Below are 20,837 nucleotides of genomic sequence, written 5' to 3'. Positions count from 1 at the left end.
CTGTTGAACGTTGTGCGTGCATTTCTGTCGGGCATGCGCCTAAGGGTAGAATTGCTGGATCGTGGGGTATGCACACCTTTGACTTTTTCGGAACATGTGACACCACTTGCCAGAGCGGCTGCATCTCTTTACCTCCCTCTAGGTATATTTCATCCTTTGTACGGTAGTCATTCTGATGGGTGTGTACTAACAAGGTTAATCATCTTTTCAAATGTGTGTTGATTTGAACATTCTCTCTTGTGAGGTGCCTGTTCAAATTTTTCCCATTTTCTATGAGGTTGACTTTTTCTTACTGATTTGAAGGCTGTTTTAACACATTCCAAATAAGGGCTCTTTGTCAGTCATTCATGTAATAATATCTTCTCACTCTCTGTAGCTTGTCTTTCTTTTAAAAAAATATTTATTTATTTATTGGCTGCGTTGGGTCTTCGTTGCTGTGTGCGGGCTTTTCTCTAGTAGTGGCGAGCAGGGGCTACTCTTTGTTGCGGTGCGCGGGCTTCTCATTGCGGTGGCTTCTCTTTGTTGCGGAGCTGGGGCTCTAGGCACGTGGGCTTCAGTAGTTGTGGCTCACGGGCTCTAGAGTGCAGGCTCAGTAGTTGTGGTGCAGGGGCTTAGTTGTTCCGCAGCATGTGGGATCTTCCCAGACCAGGGCTCGAATGCATGTCCCCTGCATTGGCAGGCGGATTCTTAACCACCGCGCCACCAGGGAAGTCCTGTAGCTTGTCTTTTGACTCTTTTACTCCTAACTTTTGATGAACGGAACTTTATTTGGTCATCATCCGGTTTCTCAGTCTTTTCCTTTATGGTACTTTTTGAACCCTGTTAAGAAAACTTACCCTATCCCCTATCTGTATGTGTACGGCTGATTCACTTTGTTGTGCAGTGGAGGCTAACACGACTTTGTAAAGCAACCATACTCCAATAAAGATGAATTAAAAAAAAAAAAGAGAGAGAGAAAGAAAACTTACCCTATCCCAAAGTCCAGAAGATAGTTTCCTATTTTGTCTTCAACATGCCTTAGTGTTTTGCCTTTCACATTTAAATCTAAGCGCACCTGGTAATGACTTCTGTGTGTGGTGTGAGGAAGAGTTAAGTTTTATTTTTTCTGTGTGGCTAATACCTAATTGACTCAGCACTATTTTATCAATTTTCTTACTCACTGTTCTTTCCTAACTGCCCTGTAGTGCCACCATCATCATAACTCAAGTGCCCATAAATACAGAGGTCTGTTTCTGGACTTCCCGTTCGGCTTCATTGGTCTGTTTTCTATTCTTGCCCTGCTTTAATCAGTGTAGCTTTATCATACGTGCCCCAAGCTCTAGGATCTGCACAGTGGGTCCTCCTTACTGTTCTTCTTGGCTCTGCATTTCCATACACGTGTTAGAAACACCCTCACATCTGCTGACTCTGAATGGATTGCATCAGAACTACAGATCAGGTTATAGAAAATTTACACCTTTATATGAATATTTGAATTTGTGTCTGTGGTATATTCCTTGATTCATTTAAACCTTCTCTAATTTCTCTTAGTAGAGTTTTATAGTTTCCTGTGTAAAGGTCTTACACATCTTTCATTAGATCCATCCTTAATTAAGTATTTGAGTTTTTGGATGCTATTGTAAATATTTTATTTATTTTTGTTTATTTATTTATTTTTTGCGATATGTGGGCCTCTCACTGCTGTGGCCTCTCCCGTTGCGGAGCACAGGCTCCGGACGCGCAGGCTCAGCGGCCATGGCTCACGGGCCCAGCCGCTCCGTGGCATGTGGGATCCTCCCGGACCGGGGCATGAACCCGTGTCCCCTACATCGGCAGGAGGACTCTCAACCACTGCGCCACCAGGGAAGCCCCAGATCCTCCTTTTCATCTCAGCAAATACTTGATTTTCAAAGCCTGTGGGATATTTCCCTCCACCTTGTTGTTGGGCCAGCTCAGCTGGGGTCACGGGAAGAGCCACCTCCTATGTAGTGAGCACTTGAAGTCTGGAGATCAACCCGGAAGAAATGTACGAAGGTAACTGAACACCAGCTCATGGAAAATATGATGTGAGTAAACCACAGGCCACAGATTTTAGGAAAGGGGCGTGAGCACGTAGAGACCAGCCCTCCCGATGTATCATATGCCATTCAAAGGTGAAACCCAGCCCTCTGAGGGCAAGGAACAAGTTCTATGATTGCAAAGTGGGACGACAGAGCACCACTAAGTCAGTCCCAAGAACTCCAGGGCTTGAGGTGCAGGTGCCCAAGGGGCAGACAGTGGAGGATCCGGAATGAGGGGTAAAGCCATGCCCCCCGAGTCAAGAGAACAACCTTCTGAGTAGGATTTGGAAAATGCCGGGCGAAGCACAGCAACTAGAGAAAACATCCCACAGGCCGCTTCTCAGTGGACAGGCCAGGAAAACACATTTGGTGGCAGCGTAACCAAGGCTACCAAGGAGAGAAACAGCAACATCCAGTGCAGGGTCAGATGCTGCCAGGCCCCGTGTCAGTGTGGGAACGGCCCGGCCACAGCACTGTGCCCGCGGCGCGGTGGGACGAATGCTGCGCAGCGAGCGGCAGGGCGATGTCAGCCGCAGCGGGACAGACACGCCAAGGGGGCAGCCCCACGCCCTCATCCCCCTTCCCGGAGGCATGTTTGTTTCTCTTCTGCTACGTCTGCGTCAAGAGCTACCTGCTTGCCTTTCTCCTCTGGCAAAGGTCCCTGCTCAGCCAGCTGCTCCAGATCTGCCTCTGGTCACTGGCCATGTCCAGTGCCCTGGGCCACCAGCTCCTTTGGGAGATGTCTGGCTGGCACGCATGTGTCCTGCAGCTTCAACTTGGAGAAAGGCTCATGTCCTCCAGAAGGGGCCGCCCTGGTGTGGGATGAGGGCGGGGCAGGGGGTCCTTCCGTCTTCCCGATTGTCTTGCTTGAGTCCCACACCCCTGAGCCCTGCAGGTGGAGCAGAGGAGAGGGTGAGCAATCCTTCCCGGGAAAGGCTGCACCCCGCTACCACAAGATTGATCTCCTCAGCCAGGGTCCTGACCCAGATCTGTTTTCTCCAAAAGCCCACACTCCTTCCATGTCAGCACACTCAAAACAGCGGAAGATTTACTTACTACACGGCAGGAGAGAATGGCAGTTGGCTAATATCTTAAACACCTTCCACCATACACGATGGGCGAACTCGAGATAAGCAGTTAAATATAGAATGACAGGACAATGCATGGAAAATAGAATTGAGTGTTGAAGCAGTTGAGATCGTAGAAGAAACAATTGACACATTGAAATGTACCTGCAGGGGATTCCCTGGCGACCAGTGGTTAGGACTCCACGCTTTCACTGCCGAAGGTCCGGGTTCCATCCCTGGTCGTGGAACTACGATCCCACAAGCCACACGGTATGACCCGAAAAACAAATGTACCTGCAAATGATAAATACCAAGACGAAAGCATAAACAGTCGATGCATAAGAAGAGATCTCACACAAGAATACACACAAGTGATAAGAGTAAATAAAAGCAAACTCTGAAAGAGATTGAACTTTACACGTAACTTACAAAAATTAAAATTGGTATTATTTAAGATTGTGAAACTCACCCAAACTTTAAGGTATTAATTAATGACAGTGAAGAGCAGCAACATAGTCGCCCATGCAGTGCAGGAATGAGTCACAAAATCCTCTTCTTCCGGGACGTTATCTTAGGGCATCACCCATAAGCGGCAAGCCCTGCTTGTTGTCCTAGCGGCCAGTGGACCTCAGAGGAGAACAGTGTGCTCTGCGGAGCTGGGCACACCTCAGTGGAGATCCTGACTCTGTGCTACTTACCGGCTGTGTAACCTTGAGGCAGTGACTTAACCCAGCTAAGCTTCAGGCTCTTCGATTAACAAATGGAAGCTAATAATATCTGATACAAAGCGCTACGTGCTCAGTAAGTGGAAGCGGGTGAAATTGAGGACTGACCCACGGTAGGTGAAAGCAGGAGGCAGGCCACATTCAACAGGAGGACAGTTCGGAAAATGATCCTATACTAAGTAGACTACTTGCAATGCATTAAAAAGACAGCTATGAAAATTCTGTTAAGGAAATCTGCTTAGGATGTGTGAAATAAAAAGATGATGGAATTTTCTACGCTACTAGGATTATAGGGAAATAAACTATGGCTGCTTATGAGCAAAGAGTGGAAAGGAACAGGATAAGGGAAAATGAGGGAGGTGATTTCATGGAGAGTTAAAATTTTTTCTTAAATGTATCTGCAATATAGGAAAACCAAGGATAAAAAGGTTTCCTGAAAAGAAACTTCTTGAGTTATAAGAGTGGAAACTGAGAGTCCCACCTGCCCCGTGGGAAAAGGTAACACAGAGATGATGTCCACTGATTCAGTTAGTATTTACGGAGCCCTGTGGCATGTCAGATGTTTGAAAACAAAGATCCTGTCCTCACAAGCTAGTCGGGAGTAAACCTATAAAAACAACAACCAATTAGATGCCATTGTGGCAAGTGCATTAACACAAATACGCTCAGACCATTTTTCCTTTTAAAGAATTGAGGGCTTCCTGGAGGAGGTGGTCAGCAAGTCTTAGAGGCTGGGAGAGGTAAGTCAGCTGATGAGAGGTGAAAAAAGGGGGGGTCCTTGGAAAAGTATGGAAAGAGGCAAGAGATGAGACTGGAGGGAGAGGTAGGGCCAGATCATAAAAGGGCATTGCATGTTACCCAAAGGAGTTGAAGTTTCAGACTGCAACAAAAAGTTGAAGAGCGTTTTTTGCAGACAACCAAGAGAAAAGTCATGAGGCCTGGAGCAGCAGCAGTGGCAATCAGAGGAGAGGGCTCTTTATAAATATCTTTGAGAAGAGTATTAACAGGCTGGTGTGGGGAGAAAGAGCTGCAAGAGGAACAGGGAAGAATCAAAGATAACTTTGATGTCAACTCTCACCAAAACAGGGAACCAGAAACTTGCAGGATAGGATTGCAGAACGTTGGCTAGGTTGGGGCCAAAACTTTTTGGGCTTGTTCAATTTGAGAAGCCTTTAGGATGTCTCCCTGGAGATATTCATCAGGTAATTAGGTAAACGGGTCTGAGGTTTAGGAGAAGGATGTCAACCAAAAACATCTGAAAGTCATCTGTATTTTAATGAATGGGGTGAGGGCAGGAGAAGAGAATGATCATTTTTTTTGGAGGTTCTACACTATTAAGGAGCTTCACATACGCCGTCTCATTTAAACTTCACAACCACCCCATGAATTTTATGTAGGAGGAAGCTGAAACTCCAAAACTTTACATGAAGAATTAGGACTCTATTGCAAGTAACAAAGGCAGCTCAATGAAAGATCTGTTGTCAGGATACAGGGGACTCTCATGCACTCAAGGGCAGAGATGAGAGAGGGGAGAATCACATTCTCTTGTTTTTTATTTTACAAAGCTCCGTTTTGCAAAGGCTGCCAGGTGAGGAACAAGCAGATTTGAAAGTGGCAAGAGCAGAAACAAGGGGACCTGTGGAGCACATTTTCCTTTCTGTCGCCTCTTGCAAATCAGTCATGAAGCTAAGTGGGCTCCGGACGCGCAGGCTCAGCGGCCATGGCTCACGGGCCCAGCCGCTCCGCGGCATGTGGGATCTTCCCGGACCGGGGCACAAACCCGTCTCCCCTGCATCGGCAGGCGGACTCTCAACCACTGTGCCATCAGGGAAGCCCCTGAAGCTAAGTTTTATTCAACGAGACTTGGCTTTGGCTTGAAACCAAAATAAAATGAGTGATCATGGAGAAAAGATGTCACCTGCTTTTTGCCAATTTTGGTCTGAAAGTTGCCAAATTCCAAGATTCATTTTCTTTGGGTAAAGCTGACTGTGTATAAACTCAAATGCACAGAGTGTAGACTTTTAATAACTACACTTAGAATAATAAACATGAGTTTAAGTAGAAATTCTCTTTTTAACATTTTTATGCCAATAGATTTTCTTTCAGACTTGCTTTTCATCTGAAAGCTGGAGGAATACAGTGGAAAGAATTCCGTAGTAGGAATCATTAAAAACTGTGGTTTTGCTTCAGCTCTATTTCCTGTTTGTTGTGTAACCCAGGACAAGCAGACTCACCCTTCCTGGACTCTGAAGTGTCCTCTGTAAAATGAGAGATGTGGACTCAAGCAAGTACTTCTCAAACTTCCATGCACGTGTGAATTTCCTGGGGATATTGTGAAAATAGTTTGATTCACTAGGTCTGGGGTGGGGCCCAAGACTCTGCATTTCTTTTTTCTTTAATTAAAAAAAATTTTTTTTAATTTTTTGGCCGCTGCACAGCAATTGGGTTCTTAGTTCCTCGACCAGGGATTGAACCCGCGCCGCCTGCGGTGGAAGCATGGAGTCTTAACCACTGGACCGCCAGGGAAGTCCCCTCTGCATTTCTAACAAGCTCCCACCCTCATGGTCCATGACGACACTTTAAGTAGATCAACCTCCAAGGTGCCACTAGTCTATAAGCTTGCCAAATAAAGACAAGCATTATGTCAACAATTGAGAACAATAAAGATTTATTTAAAAAACAATGTTTCACATTTCTGTTTATAAGGGTAATCCATCTTATCAAAACTTAAAAAAAATTACCCAACATATAAAGTACAAGGGCTGAAAGTCATCCAGAGTGAAACACCACCTGAAGTGGTGTGCTTTCTTTTTACTTGGTTGCAAAGAATGCGAGGGCTAAGTCTCAGTAATCTTTTGTATGACCTTGTCTTTTAAAACCAGATAGTGAAGCTGGAACCTTTTTCCATTTGTTGCCCATCAGTCGGGCTTTAATTGATTTGAATTCAGTTCCTCCTGTTGGGGTAGATTTCCTCCTGCATTATATGATTTCCAGTTGCTCAGTGCCTGGATGCAAGAGGAGGGAATGAATGACTTTCCAGGGTCAGCTCTGCCAGTCTGAATGAACCTGGAGTGGTCTAGAAGAGAAAGGAGCTGAGTGAACACTGAGAACAATTTGTAACAGGTTTAAAGAAAAATTCTGAGTTAAGATGTGTTGAGAGCTGATCAATGGACATTAATGTTTGGGGAATGACTTATTGTAATCATTATTGATCAAGGAGGAATCTTGCCTGATTCCTCTGTATTTTCCTCAATGACAGGTAATGTTAAAGCTATTTGAAAGTACTTAAAATGATGGCAATAATAACAATATAGCCATAAGAGATTACTGGTCGTTAAAAACATATATGTGACACAATTGTAAGGCTCTATTAGAAATGATTGAAATATACAACTATTAAATATAAGATGAAACACTCCAAATATCAAATTGAATTTATTATTTACACTTTTTCTTTGTCACCTCAAAGCAGTAACAATTCCGAATTTAGCATACAGTGAGGTTATTATAATTACAAGTCTGTGATATGTTTATATTTTATAACTTGAGGAAAATTTCAAACTGTGTATATAGATTTATACAGATGTATCTATATTCATGTTCATAAAATAAGCCAAATGAAAAGAAAGCAAAACTATTGTCATTGTGTAGCTAACAATGTGTTAAGAGAAAAGGCTGTTGGAAATAATGTCCCTAATAACTCAACCATCTAGCATGGCAGCGAAAAACACAGTATGCAAGTTAACATTTTAGATAAATGATATTTATCATTCTAAGTACCAGAATTTAGGTTAAAAGAAACTCTTCTGAAACACATAGAATTTTACCTTTAATAGAGGATTCTGAAAATATTTCAATCTTTGGGATTGAACATGTTATAATCTCCATCGATTATTCTTTGCTTCTGTCCTAAATCACCTAAGACTTTAGAAACCTTGAGTCTTTTGTTTTTTAATCATGGTCATTTTCTTTTATAAAAGTTACAAATAGGGCTTCCCTGGTGGCGCAGTGGTTAAGAGTCCGCCTGACGATGCAGGGGACGCGGGTTCAAGCCCCGGTTCCCGAGGATCCCACATGCCGTGGAGTGGCTGGGCCCGTGAGCCATGGCCGCTGAGCCTGCACGTCCAGAGCCTGTGCTTCGCAACGGGAGAGGCCACAACAGTGAGATGCCCGCGTAACGCAAAAAAAAAAAAAAAAAAAAAAAATGAACATTTTAAAAGCTTGTGATATACCTTGTTTAAATTCCAGAAAGAAGGTACCAATTCATTGTCACCAGGAAGAGAGGAGCCAGCCCATCGTACAGCATCCTCTTCACATTGTACACTATAGTTTTCTGAATGTTTGACAAGCAGACAGACAAAGAAAGAACATCTCTTCCTTTCTACTTTTATTTTATGTGAGGTTGCATCCTTTTTGTTGTTGTTATTTAATGGCTATTTGTGTATCCTTTTTACGAGTTACCACTTTACGCCTCTTAGCTCCAGCTGTCAGCGTTTATTTCTTGCTGTCTCACCGGTGAATATACTGATCATGCTCATCCCTTTTATAGTTTGCTGTGAATTAAGAAACTATGTAGAGGGACTTCCCTGGTGGTGCAGTGGTTAAGAATCCGCCTGCCAATGCAGGGGACAAGGGTTCAATCCCTGGTCTGGGAAGATCCCACATGCCGCAGAGTAACTAAGCCCCTGCACTGTAACTACTGAGCCTGTGCTCTAGAGCCCGTGAGCCACAACTACTGAGCCCATGCGCCACAACTACTGAAGCCCGTGCACTTAGAGCCTGTGCTCTGCAACAAGAGAAGCCACCGCAATGAGAAGCCCACGCACTGCAACGAAGAGTAGCCCCTGCTCGCTGCAAGTAGAGAAAGCCCGTGCACAGCAACGAAGGCACAACGCAGACAAAACTTAATTAATTAATTAAATTTATTTACAAAGAAGAAAGAAAGAAACTATGTAGACATACACCCCTACTTCCCTTTCCCCATTCTTTGGCTCATCTCTGAACCTTGTACAGACTTCAATTACTGCCTTCATATCTTAATTGCTTCCAGGCCTCTTTCTTTCCTAAGACTCTGAGGCCTTTGGGGCAAGGTCCATGTCTTACTTGTGTTTTTGCATCTTCAGCAACCAGCACAGATACTCGATACCTATTTGTTGAACTGAATTGTTAGATTTTGATCTGGAAATTTTCACAGTTCCTTGTTTAGATAGAAAGAGCTAAATCAGGATATCTGAAATAAAGGAGAGATTCTAAATGGGACTGAGTAAAGTGCATAGGGTTTAATTCTCAAAGGTTGTATTTCCACTTTAAATTTTTAGAAGTAGTGTTTTTTCCTCCCATATTTCTCAGCTATATTTCTAAGGTAATTGAGACTGTGAGTAACATCATCTAAATAGGCAAAGTGTTACTGTAGCAAAAATAAGCATAATAATAACAATAATCTTAAAAGGGAACCCTCTGGCACTGTTGGTGGGAATGTAAATGGATACAGCCATTATGAAGAACAGTAAGGAAGTTCCTTAAAAAACTAAAAATAGAACTACCATATGACCCAGCAATCCCACTACTGGGCATATACCCTGAGAAAACCATAATTCAAGAAGACACATGCACCCCATTGTTCATTGCAGCACTATTTACAATAGCCAGGACATGGAAGCAACCTAAATGCCCACTGACAGACGAATGGATAAAGAAGATGTGGTACATATATACAATGGAATATTAGCCATAAAAAGGAAGGAAATTGGGTCATTTGTAGAGACGTGGATGGACCTAGAGACTGTCATACCGAGTGAAGTATGTCAGAAAGAGAAAAACAAATACGTATATTAACACATATATGTGGAATCTAGAAAAATGATACAGATGAACTGGTTTGCAAGGCAGAAATAGAGACACAGATGTAGAGAACAAACTTATGGACACCAAAGGGGGAAAGCCGAGTGGGGGGTGGTGGAGGTGGGATGAATTGGGAGATTGGGATTGACATGTATATACTGATGTGCATAAAATGGATAACTAATAAGAAACTGCTGTATAAAAAAAAAAATAAAATAAAATTCAAAAAAGAGAAACTGATGTATAAAAAAATTAAATTAAAAAATAATAATGATAATCTTAATGGAATAGACATATCATAGTATTATGATCAGAATAAGACTTGCAAATGTCAAAAATTTTTATTTCATATTGTTTCTGTTGAAATCAGTGGCTCTACTTGTAGTAAATGTAGCACAAATTTATGCAATTTGTAGATTTTGAAGTTAATCCCCATTCAAAATTCAACTATGAAAAAGCAGCAGTCTAACTCTGCTTTAGAAGTGCTTTGAAAAACTGGAAACAAATGAATTTTAAAACATAATTTGAAAAGTTATGAGAACTCAAAAATTGCCTTGGCTGCAAGAACTTCTTACAAACATCTTTTATAAACGTGTTTACATGGTCAAATTTATTTTCCCATGAATATTAAAATAAACCATTGCCACAAATGGGTTTTCTGTTCTGGTCCTTTTTTATGCCTTAGATGTCCTTCAACCCCATTCATGCTTTTCCCTCTCTCCATCACAGACTATCAAAACGCCGCACACCCTATAGGACCCAGTCCAAACCATGTTTGCTGAATTCTGAATGCCTTTTTTTCGCTCATCGTAACCCAATAGAGCTCTTTCCATCCTTCTATTTTCTCATGGCACGCTGTTTTTAGCACTTTTGTAGCTCTTAGTAATTCTGCAATATGGTCTAGTTATTTGTGAACATTTATTTTTTTCCCCTGTGGATTGTAAACATCTAAAGAACGGCGGTGAACACAGGAGTCATATGTTAATACTCAAATATTATTTGTGGCAATGGCTCTAATAAAGAACATTTGAAGGGCATACATCTTAACTGTTTGGAGGTTGAAAGTGTTTTTTAGAAATGTTGGAGACCTGGCATTTCTGGAGGTTCAACAGCCCGCCCTCTTTTAAAATTATGAGGACTCTGTTTTATTATAAAGATCTGCCCAGACCCTCTCTAACACTGCGCGTGAATGCCACGTGCATGTGCTTGCGTGCGCGCCCGCGCGCGCACGGGGAATCCACCCGGTAGCTGCTTTGCGGGGAGAAAATCCATCGACCTCCAAGCCTCTGTTTCCCAGTTCTTAACATCTCAGATCGCTGGAATTTTCAGTAGTATTTTGTCGAAGGTGCTTTGGGGCTCTTCCGAGTGGAATGCAATCTCCTTTCCGCACCGCGTACCAGTGAGAGGTGAGGGGGGATTGCAGAGTGCGGGTATTTTACCAAACAAAATATGAGCCAGTTTAGGGCAATTTCCAGGTCTCAGCACAGACGGGGCTGGATCTGTCCGAGCTGAGGTTGGAGGAGCCATGTCGGCATAGGGATGCAACAGGATTCGGGAGGCGCGGCCGAAAAAGAAAGGCCACCTAGCGGGCTTTGTTTCCGATTCTGGCAGGTTCTCCGGCCAGAGATTTCAGACGTGAAGCCAGCTGAAGCACTTCCTTACACTAATTGGAAGGGGAGGGGGAGGGACTCATGTTACACCAGCTCGTATCTCCCTCCCCATAACTGCTAAATTGTAGCTTTAAAAGGAAGTGACATGGGGTGGGGAGAGACGTCAGCTGAGGACCACTTTTTTTTTTTTCCGAAGAGTCCACCCCATGGGTGGAGTCTCGCTTTTTCTTTCCAGTGTTGGCTGACTTACAGCTCCTATAAACTAGTGGCAATTTCTGCACCCCAGCCTGCTCCCTTTCAGTTTCTGATTTCTAAGTCCATGTGTCCAGGGCTTCCAGAAAGGAGGTATGTGCCGTTCGTGCTATTTCCAGGCGACTTCACCTCTGGGCGTGGCGGATGTTTGCACCCCTCTCTCTATCACCCTTATTCTCTCCTGGGCTGGATTTCATTAAAACCTCTGGAAGGGGTAGGTAAGAAAGAGGAGGAGAGGAAGGCGGAGAAGGAAGTGAGGAGACAGTGGGAACGTGGAGGGGCAGCCCTGGAAGGCAGCGGGGGCTTTGCTGCCGCACAAGAACCGTTTCTTTGTGCTCAGCTGGGGGAGCGTGGCCGTCCGCGCTGTGATTTCGAGCTGCCGTGCTGGGGTTCATTTCCCCCTGCCCAGCACCCCCCCCCCCCCGCCGCCTCGGGTGAAATAATTTTCTCTGCAATAGACGAAGCCGGGGAGAAGGTTCCTGTTACCGATCGGTCTCTTTTGTGTCATGCAACATGTTCTTCCGTCTCTGCCGTTTCTATGGCAACCACAAAAATACTACACCCAAGTGCAGCCCCGATATCCATTGCTTTATTTGTGTTTGCTGCGCGTCGGCTGCTTTCCGCGCTGGTTCTCGCCCAGGCTGCTCGGAGGCAACCTGGCTTCGCGGCTACCCCTCCTCACCCCCGTTTTGGTTTTTCCCTATCACCGGAGGGCTGGGGGAGGGGAGTTGTCAAGGAAACGGGCATTTGTAATTACCTCTTTATTTACTGAATTTTCAGCCTATGAATTTCCTCATCATATATGGGAATTAGAAAAAGGAATGATCTGATGTTTATGTAAGTCTTCAGTTTCTGGTCTTTTTTGAAAACCTAAACTGTTCTCAAGACGTGATATTAATCCTGTGATCAAACTAAGTGGCGGGGGGCGGGGAAGAGCACTTCTTTAGAGGAGTGAGATCCTTGGAAAAAGTTGTAGAGGGTGTTTGAGAATTCACACTGACGTTATTGTCTGCCCAGGTCTGCCTAAAAGTCTGAATGTTTAAAAGAGGGGTCTTTGCTCTAGTCTGAACTTACTTAGCACACAATCCAAGTTCAACAAGTGTAAATGAGTAACAAATGTTAACTACCAGCAGGATTCTCAGTTTTTCGGGCGTCGTCCTAATATGGATCAGCTGTCCACTCTCCTTAAGCTGATGGTCCATAGACCTTCTCTTTTTTAAAACTGGGAAGAGATTAACCCAGCTGTGATTGTTAGTCAAGCATCCTCAGTTGGGAAAAAAAAAGATCATAAGGAAGAAAGTGTGTGTCTGTGGTGTGTATGTGGATCTGATGTGTGTGATATGTGGTGTGTGTGTGTGTAGTTGGGCAGGGAAACTACTGAATCTTCTAAGTATCCTCTATGGAGAGAAAAAGTTGATTTTCAGGAAAAATATAAAACATGAGAGAAAAATAGTATCATCTACATAGTATTAAGCAAAGTTAAATATAATTAAAATCAAGTGACACAGCTGTTGAACATAGTCCAAATGGGCTTATTAACAGGTAGGAGTCAAATTGATGCTTTTATTCAGTGCATCTGAGGAGATGTTCGATAACAGACACCATTCTTCTAATGGGCATCCTGAATTACCAAATTAGGCTGTATAAGACCAATCGATAGTAATCTCACCCTTGATTCTTAACATTATCTGTAGTTTTGGATAAAGATTTGTGAAGCTGGCTTAGCCTTCACAATGCCTTTCCACTGTGAAGCCAAAAGCATCACTTAGAAAGCTCAGAGTAACCCCTCCTCAGGGAAGCAGGAAGAAGGGGTGATTTAATGAGGTTCTGCTTGCCAAGATCCTTATCTCAGCATGCTGTTGTCTCTGACTTATAAAACTTTTTATAGTGCAAGAGGTCTTAAGTATTTCAGATACAAAAGTTATCTAAAAAAGGGGCTAAATAGCGTGGCACAAAACTAACGGGAACTAAGTAAAGACAAGAGAACTAGTTAAAAAGTCATAAAACACAGAAAAGTGTCATTAAAAAATATGACTCTTGTTTTGAAAAGCACATGTTAGTACATATGAACAGTTGTAGGTTTATAGGTTTGCGATGTTTGCAAAGTGTGGAAACTAGTCAGACTAAGTTACGGTTTTTCCAGCCTGAGATGGTCCTCAGGGATGTGGACTTTACTACATGACCCTGCGGAGCAGATGGAAAGTGTGTAAGTCAAGTGTGTGGTAAGAGTGCTCCTGAGTTTCCAAATATAGGAGTTTCACAGCAAAAATCCTTGTAAGATGGAGTTCAAAGGAAAAGTAGCAGGAATTGTTTGGAATTTCAGCCAAAAAAAAAAAGGGAAATCACTGTCCTATGATCAGACCCTGAGTAGAAGTTAAAAACATAATTAACAGGGGCTTCCCTGGTGGCGCAGCGGTTGAGAGTCCGCCTGCCGATGCAGGGGACACGGGTTCGTGCCCCGGTCCGGGAGGATCCCACATGCCGCGGAGCGGCTGGGCCCGTGAGCCATGGCCGCTGAGCCTGCGCGTCCGGAACCTGTGCTCTGCAACGGGAGAGGCCACAGCAGTGAGAGGTCTGCGTACCACACACACTAAAAACAAAAAACCCCATAATTAACAGTCTTGACCCGGAGAAGGTCAGTGGAGCTATAGATGCAAAGCAAATTCTGGGTCCAGTGAAAGAGGCTGGATGGAGATGATGCTGAGGAAATAACTGGTGAAGCTGGAGTCAGTCACCATCGTGTTGGGATTTCATGGCTCTGAACTGTGTGCTGTCAAGTTTGTGAAGAAAACAGAAGTGGTGGTCTGTGCTCTCAAGTTTAAAATCCTCCAAATAGTGGTGACAAAGTGTGTAGATGGGCACAGAACTGGAGAGAAGGAGGCAGGGCAAGAGGGATATGAGAAGTGAGATGCCGTGAGTCTGGGAAGAAGTAGAGGATGGTGACATTGAAGGTTTGAAGGGGAGGGGACAGATGATTCAAGGCGAAGAGGCAAAGGTGTCTCAGGTAACAGGGACGGATGGTGAGAGATGGGTCCTGGTTCAAGGTTCTTGTCCAAAGCAGGGAGAAGTCCATCTTTAGCATGGAAATAGCCCAGGAGCAGTCTGTGCTGGTGGAAAGAACTAGTAGGGATTCAGGGACAGAATTTTGTTTAACCCAGAACGAGACTGGTAGAAAAGAAGGACTGTGTAAGTAGGAGGCAGAATCCTTCGTAATTCAGTTATTCTTGAGGTGAAGCTCTAAGAACTGCAATCAGACTTAAATCAGACTTTAAACAAGTCAGAAATTTGAATGCGGGAACTCCACATGCACCCACAACGTCATTCTAATAATACCGACCATTGCTGTTGCTTTAAATTGTGGGATGCTCAGATGAACATTTGGCAAACTTACTATATTTTGTGCAATCTGCTGTATTCTGAAAAGGAGGTCTAATGGGTATGGGAAGACACTGTGTTCACAGTTCTGAAAGGGTTTTGACGCCTAAATGATCATATGTAATCACGCCGGGCTTAAAAACTATCTCACATCACCCAGAACCTGGGCAACTCTAATGCAATAATCTTCGTCTCAGGACAGAATCCATTTGGAAAGTTTTGGAACTCGGAAATTTGGCTTCATGTATGGACCCGAGAGAATCACTGCTAAGGTTCTGGGAAAGAGGAAGCTTAAATCATGAACTTGTTCTTTTAACAGTATTTCTTGTGCATTTATTGTGTGCCGAGTGCTGTGGACACACTGTGAGCAAAACCGCATACAGTGTAAATAGCTAGTTTTCAAATATCCGAAGGGTTTTTAAGGGAGATACTGTGACTGGGTGATCTCCATTCTCTTCTAATGACTGAATAAGAGGAAATATCTTAAAACAAGAGCAATTTTTGGTGAACGTTATCATGGAACAATCTATCTAACCTGTCTTTCTTTATTTTTCAAGACTTGTTCCACAAAGATTTTCTACTTGTGTTCCAGTCTGGTTTGCTTTACTTCTTCCTTTCACCTTTAGTCCTACCTTTCAGTCGCCATTCATTCATTCATTCATTCATATATATATCATCCATCCACCCATCCATTTACTCATTCACTCAACAACTGATATCAGTATTATGTGTCAGGCACTATATATCATGGATCTAGCAATAAATGGGAAACTATTTCTTCCCTAAAAATGCTCAGGAACTAGCAGAGAGACAGATGTAGAAACAGCCCCTTAAACCAGGGCGTATTGTTCTTTTTTTTTTTTTTTAATTAAACTATAGTTGATTTACAATATTGTGTTAGTTTCAGGTGTACACCTTCAGATTCTTTTCCATTATAGGTTATACAAGGTATTGAATATAGTTCCATGTACTATGCAGGAAGTCCTTGTTTATCTGTTTTATATATAGTTGTGTGTATCTATTAATCCCATGTTTAAAATTTTTTCCTCCCCCTCCCCTTTCCCTTTTGGTAACCATAAATTTGTTTTCTATGTCTGTGAATCTGTTTCTGTTTTGTAAATAAGTTAATTTTTATTATTTTTTTAGATTCCACAAAAAAGCGATGTCATATACTGCTAGTCTTTCTCTGCCTGACTTACTTCACTTAGTATGATCATCTCTAGGTCTGTCTGTTTTGCTGCAAATGGCAATATTTCACTCTTTTGAATGGCTGAGTAATATTCCATTGTGTAATATACAGGGGTAATTGTTTTTGATTGAAGCATCTGTTGGCTAATGGCACCAGATGCTTCTTTCATTGAACAATTTTATACATAGATTGTTCTGGGCAGAGAGGGAGAGAGTGCTTAGCAGTTGACTGTTCATCTTATAACTTTCTTGTCTCTTCCTTCATTGGTTTGCTTGTTTGATGTCAGTAAACATTTGTTAACGATATGCAAGAAGTGAGGATTTGACCCTGGGGTCACAGAGGCACAGAGGGCGGAAGGCTTGTAAATTCTCTTTCTGAAAAATACAAACTGAGTGAGATAATCTCTCAAAGTTCCCTCAGAGTGAGTTCCCTGTAGACTCCGTGGGACTATAGGTCCCTCCAGATGGACTCAAAATATAACATTTTAAAAAGACAGACTCCCAACTGCATCCAAATTATATGCTCATTGGTTTACTAGATAATCCTCTTGCCATTAGATTTCCCATAAGATGTTGCAAGTCTATGTCTTGTTCGACAAAAGCAAGTGGGTTTCAACACTTTAAATCTAAATACCCCGAATAAATAATGTTAAAACCTTGTTGCAACACTTCCTGTTTGTATTTCCTGCTGTCATGCAGCTCCTCTCAGCAGGATTGTCTGACCGCACATGATTTCTACCTTCAGCCGGAAATGATATGGGCAACCTAACCGAGTTCATCCGGAATGCCCCCCTCCAGTGCCCGCCTGACCTTCAGAGAAAAAACCGTTTAGCAAATTCCCCCTCTTCTTTGTTATTTTGATTGTGGGTGAGATCAGCTTCTCCCTTCAGCAGGAAGTTGTTCCAATCTCTCCCCTCTGACCTTGGGTCACACATGATGGCTATTTCATGGTCATTTCTATGTAGGATCCTACGAGAGAAGAGGCACCTTGTGTACCTCATGGTAGTTTGAAACCGGACACTGAAATTCCTGCAGGAGATTATTCCTCAGCCTGGGGGATGACAGGTAACCTGTAGAAGCCATCAGGGACGCTGAGGTGACTGGCCAACCTGTAGGATATATATGATAATGATAGCAGCCCACCTGTGCTGAGAGCACCCTATGGGCAAGTCTTTTACACAGACCTCACATTTATTCATTCCCTTTATCCTCATAACAAACGAGCAAGTTAAACTGTTATCCGTTTGCATTTTAGATAAAGTAAAGTTGAGAGAGAGTAAGTTACTCCCCTAATACCGTAATAAGTAACAGAGCTGAGATTGGACCCAAGACCATGGTACCCCACTGCTGACCCCCTATTTCCATGGTATCGTATTTATGCATCTATGCCCGAGCCAGCCCAGTGCCTGGGACATAGACACACAGTATTTCTGCAGTTGTGAACAGCTCTCTACCGTATGGACCTTCCCTTGCATGCCTTCTATCCTACATTTTAGGAGCTTCAGAAATTTTGGAAGAGAGAGTAGTATTTTAGAACTTGGAGAGGTGGGGGGGGGGGGGACTAATAGCCGTACTTCTAAACAAACTACTCTAATAGTTTTCAGGGGGCTTTGTTATTTTGTTGTGGTTTAGCCAGAAAGGTGTTACGGTGGGGGAAGGGAACAGGTCCTGTGATGAAAACATCTGAGTGACAGTGCAGTTCATACATCAAATTAAATATGAACTGTTCGCAAAACCAGTTTATACCCAAGGATTGAACCTTGCCAAGAAGTCGCTCTTAAGAATATCTGCTATGGCGGATCTCAGTGGTTTCCAAGGCCATGGGTAGATGGAGTTAGCGTTTCTTGTCTGTTGTTGATTGTCAACAGATCAGTTAGCAAGTTTAAAGGCAGAGTGTTATCTGAAAAGATACCACCAGTGCTTATCTTAGACAGACTTTGAAATGAGAATGGGAGAAATGAACTGAGTGAAGTTTGGTCATCTTCCCATCTCTGTCAGCTCCCTCCTGAGCTGTCACCTCTCTTGGGGCAGAGGTTAACCCAGGCTGATGAAATTTTAAAGAGTCTGTCCATACCTGGCGCTTCTTCCCGGGATGCTGCAGCCGTCAACACACAATCAATGCTATCATCTAAAACCTCCCCTTTCCTCTCTCCTTTGCTGTGGGGAAGGGTAGGTTGAAAGGAGACGAAGGGAGTAGCTTCCTTCCCAAATGTGTGTCGCCTTTTGGGTCTCTATCTCCCGAATCTCTGGCCTCTGCTGGCTTGATATTCTTCCTCAATCCCGTTCATTCTTCCTAAAAGTCACTCTTTCCAGATGCTATTACATTATAGACAATCCTTTACAGTTCTAGCCTCGTGACTGCACTGGGGCCTTCTCATGGAAGTTTCTAGCACAGAGCAGCACGCCTGGCACTGAATGGTTGCTGTAGCCTAGACAAAAAGTGGGCACAAGAGATCCAGGGTCAGATGTGCCTGAGCTGATTCCTTCCAGCCAGGTCCTCCAAGGTTGACATTCCTTTTAGGGCAAGTTCTTTTTTTTTTAATTTAATTTTATTTATTTTTTTATACAGCAGGTTCTTATTAGTCATCAATTTTATGCACATCAGTGTATACACGTCAATCCCAACGGCCCAATTCATCACCGCCCCTCACCCGCCCCACCCCGCCCCCTCCCCTTAGGGCAAGTTCTTAATCTCAGCACTGTTGACATTTTGGGCCAGATAAGTCTTTGTTGTGGAGCCGTCCTGTGCGTTCCTGGCCTCCATCGTCTAGATGCCACCGCCGCCCCAATTGTGACAGCCAGAAATGCCCCAGACTCTGCCAAATGTCCCCTGGAAGGGCGAAGTCACCTGCACTTGAGAACCACTGCTTTAGGGAATTGCCACGTCTGAGCTCACGTGGTCGGCTCCCCCATCCAAGCAAACACGTCCCTCAGGATTAACCTGTACTCCCCAGGTTTACAGACATGAGTCCAAACCAAAGGTGCAATTCATTCACTGAAATTAATAAATAGACAGGAATTGGAAAATAATAATAAAATAAGTGAAAGGCAGACCTGTAACTGGAATGTATTCGAAGTTTAGTGCCCTTTCTCTGGCAAACCTGCCGCAGTCACCTTGTAACCCGAGGCTGCAGGGAGGGAGCTGGGCGGGGCTGGGTGGGCGGACCTGACTCAGAGACCTGAGTCTCTGAGACCCTGCCCTTGGGCCTGGCCGACAGGGTGGCCTAAACTCTGGGTGGGATGGATTAACATATCTATAGGAAGATTGCGAGCTGCTTGGCATAACTGACCTCGCCTTTGCTGGGATTTGCTGATTCACCCCATTTCCTGGGTCTACACCGGGAACCACGTGCTACAGGCCCAGGTCTCACTAGTAATCACTTGTCTCTGAGCACAGACCTCCAGCTGTGGTGGGTGTTTTCAGCCTCTCCCTCCTGGTCTCTGGTCTCCAGCGCTTCCCACTGGGTTGGAGGCCACCTTCCCTGTTGGTCCTGGACCGCCCTGCTTCAGGTAAGGCCTGCTCCCCAGCCCCATGCCTGGGGCTCACGAGGTGTCTAGTCTCTGCGCTGTCCCTTCCTTTTGTCTGCCCTTCTCCCTCCTCCCTTCCAGGACCTGAAAGATGGGAGTGAGTGGAGTGAGTCTGTTATTCCCACACCCCACACAATTCCAGAATCTTCTTACAGCGTTTCTGAATCCTTGTGTCCAGCCTATTATTGGCTGGGCACTGAGGGTACGCAGATGAGCCAGACAGGGTCACTGCCTGGAGGACAGGACAGAAACCTAAGTGGATCATTTTAACACACTGGCGGGAGAGTGCAGAGCGCTGTGGGAGCATAGAAAGGGGAGTCTCTGATCCCCCATCCAGTCTGGGGCTTCAGAAATGCTTCCTAGAAGCGGGGTGCTAACGCTGGGGTGCTCTGTTTACAGAGGAGCAGGATGTGAATCAGGAAGTGATCAGAGATGAGAGTGTGCCAGGTGGTGAAGGGGCCTGGACAGCAGGGACAGCAAGGTGGGGGATACCCCGTCCCTCGGACCCTGTGAACTGATCTGGCTGTCATCGTAGGCAGGGAGAGCCCCGTCAGGCTGGTGCCTCGCTGCAGGAGACCAAGGTGGAGGCCAGGCCTGGGAGGATGACGCAGAAAGAGCCGGGCTGAGAGCTCCGGGAGATGGAGCCCCAGGATTTTGTAATGGGTTGTACAGAGGGCCTCTTTGATGCTCTGGGATAGTAAATACAGAAAGAAACCTTTCCTGTAATACTCTTCCCAAAGGGTCACCTCTGTTATGCTTTGTAACGTAGTCATTTATGCATTTTAATAATATCAACCCCCGTTATTCAGCATCTGCTACCGTACTGTGTGCTCTGCCTGTCCGATCCCATTTTGTCCTTATCCAGCCTTGTGGGTTGTGAATTCTTTTCTCTAGTCTGACTTGAAACTGAGGCACAGAGTGGTTAGCTAGCTTTCCTGAGTCACACAGCTAGCAATACCTGTTAGGGGAGCAAAGACTGTGACTTTTGATCTATAAAGAATTATACAGGCATCTTATTTACTTGTATGATGTATTCTTGCCCCCAATTTCCCTGGATCTTCTTTTAGGGGGAAAGGATTTCCATAGCTTCAAAATGTGCAGAAATTCATCTTAACCTCCCAAATCATGCAGAAGTTTAAGAAGTTACTTAAGACCAAGCAATATAATAAAGTTTCATGGTGTCTGTAAAATCCTCATTTGACCTCCATTCCT

At 44.1% G+C, this 20,837-nt stretch overlaps 1 protein-coding gene across 19 annotated transcripts in view; it reads left to right on the top strand.

Moving 5' to 3' along the window:
- LOC101328244 (1-acyl-sn-glycerol-3-phosphate acyltransferase delta) overlaps window positions 1-20,837 on the top strand; it is a 1,425,233-nt gene that overhangs the window by 1,295,468 nt on the left and 108,928 nt on the right. The window contains exon 1 of one of the 19 annotated variants that reach the window (XM_033867957.2): window positions 10,972-11,078. The exons of 16 other annotated variants lie outside the window; for them this stretch is intronic. The gene's annotated coding sequence lies outside the window, so the exon portion shown is untranslated. Of the gene's footprint in view, window positions 1-10,971; window positions 11,079-11,470; window positions 11,628-12,351; window positions 12,372-20,837 lie in introns of those variants that run through there. 2 more of the 19 variants (XM_004313652.4, XM_033867958.2) reach the window with 2 other exon arrangements.

The sequence above is a fragment of the Tursiops truncatus genome, chromosome 12, assembly GCF_011762595.2.
Source record: "Tursiops truncatus isolate mTurTru1 chromosome 12, mTurTru1.mat.Y, whole genome shotgun sequence".
In the NCBI taxonomy this organism is placed as follows: Eukaryota; Metazoa; Chordata; class Mammalia; order Artiodactyla; family Delphinidae; genus Tursiops; species Tursiops truncatus.
The sequence above is the reverse complement of the archived record's forward strand: the minus strand, read 5'-3'. Positions and strand labels throughout refer to the sequence as shown.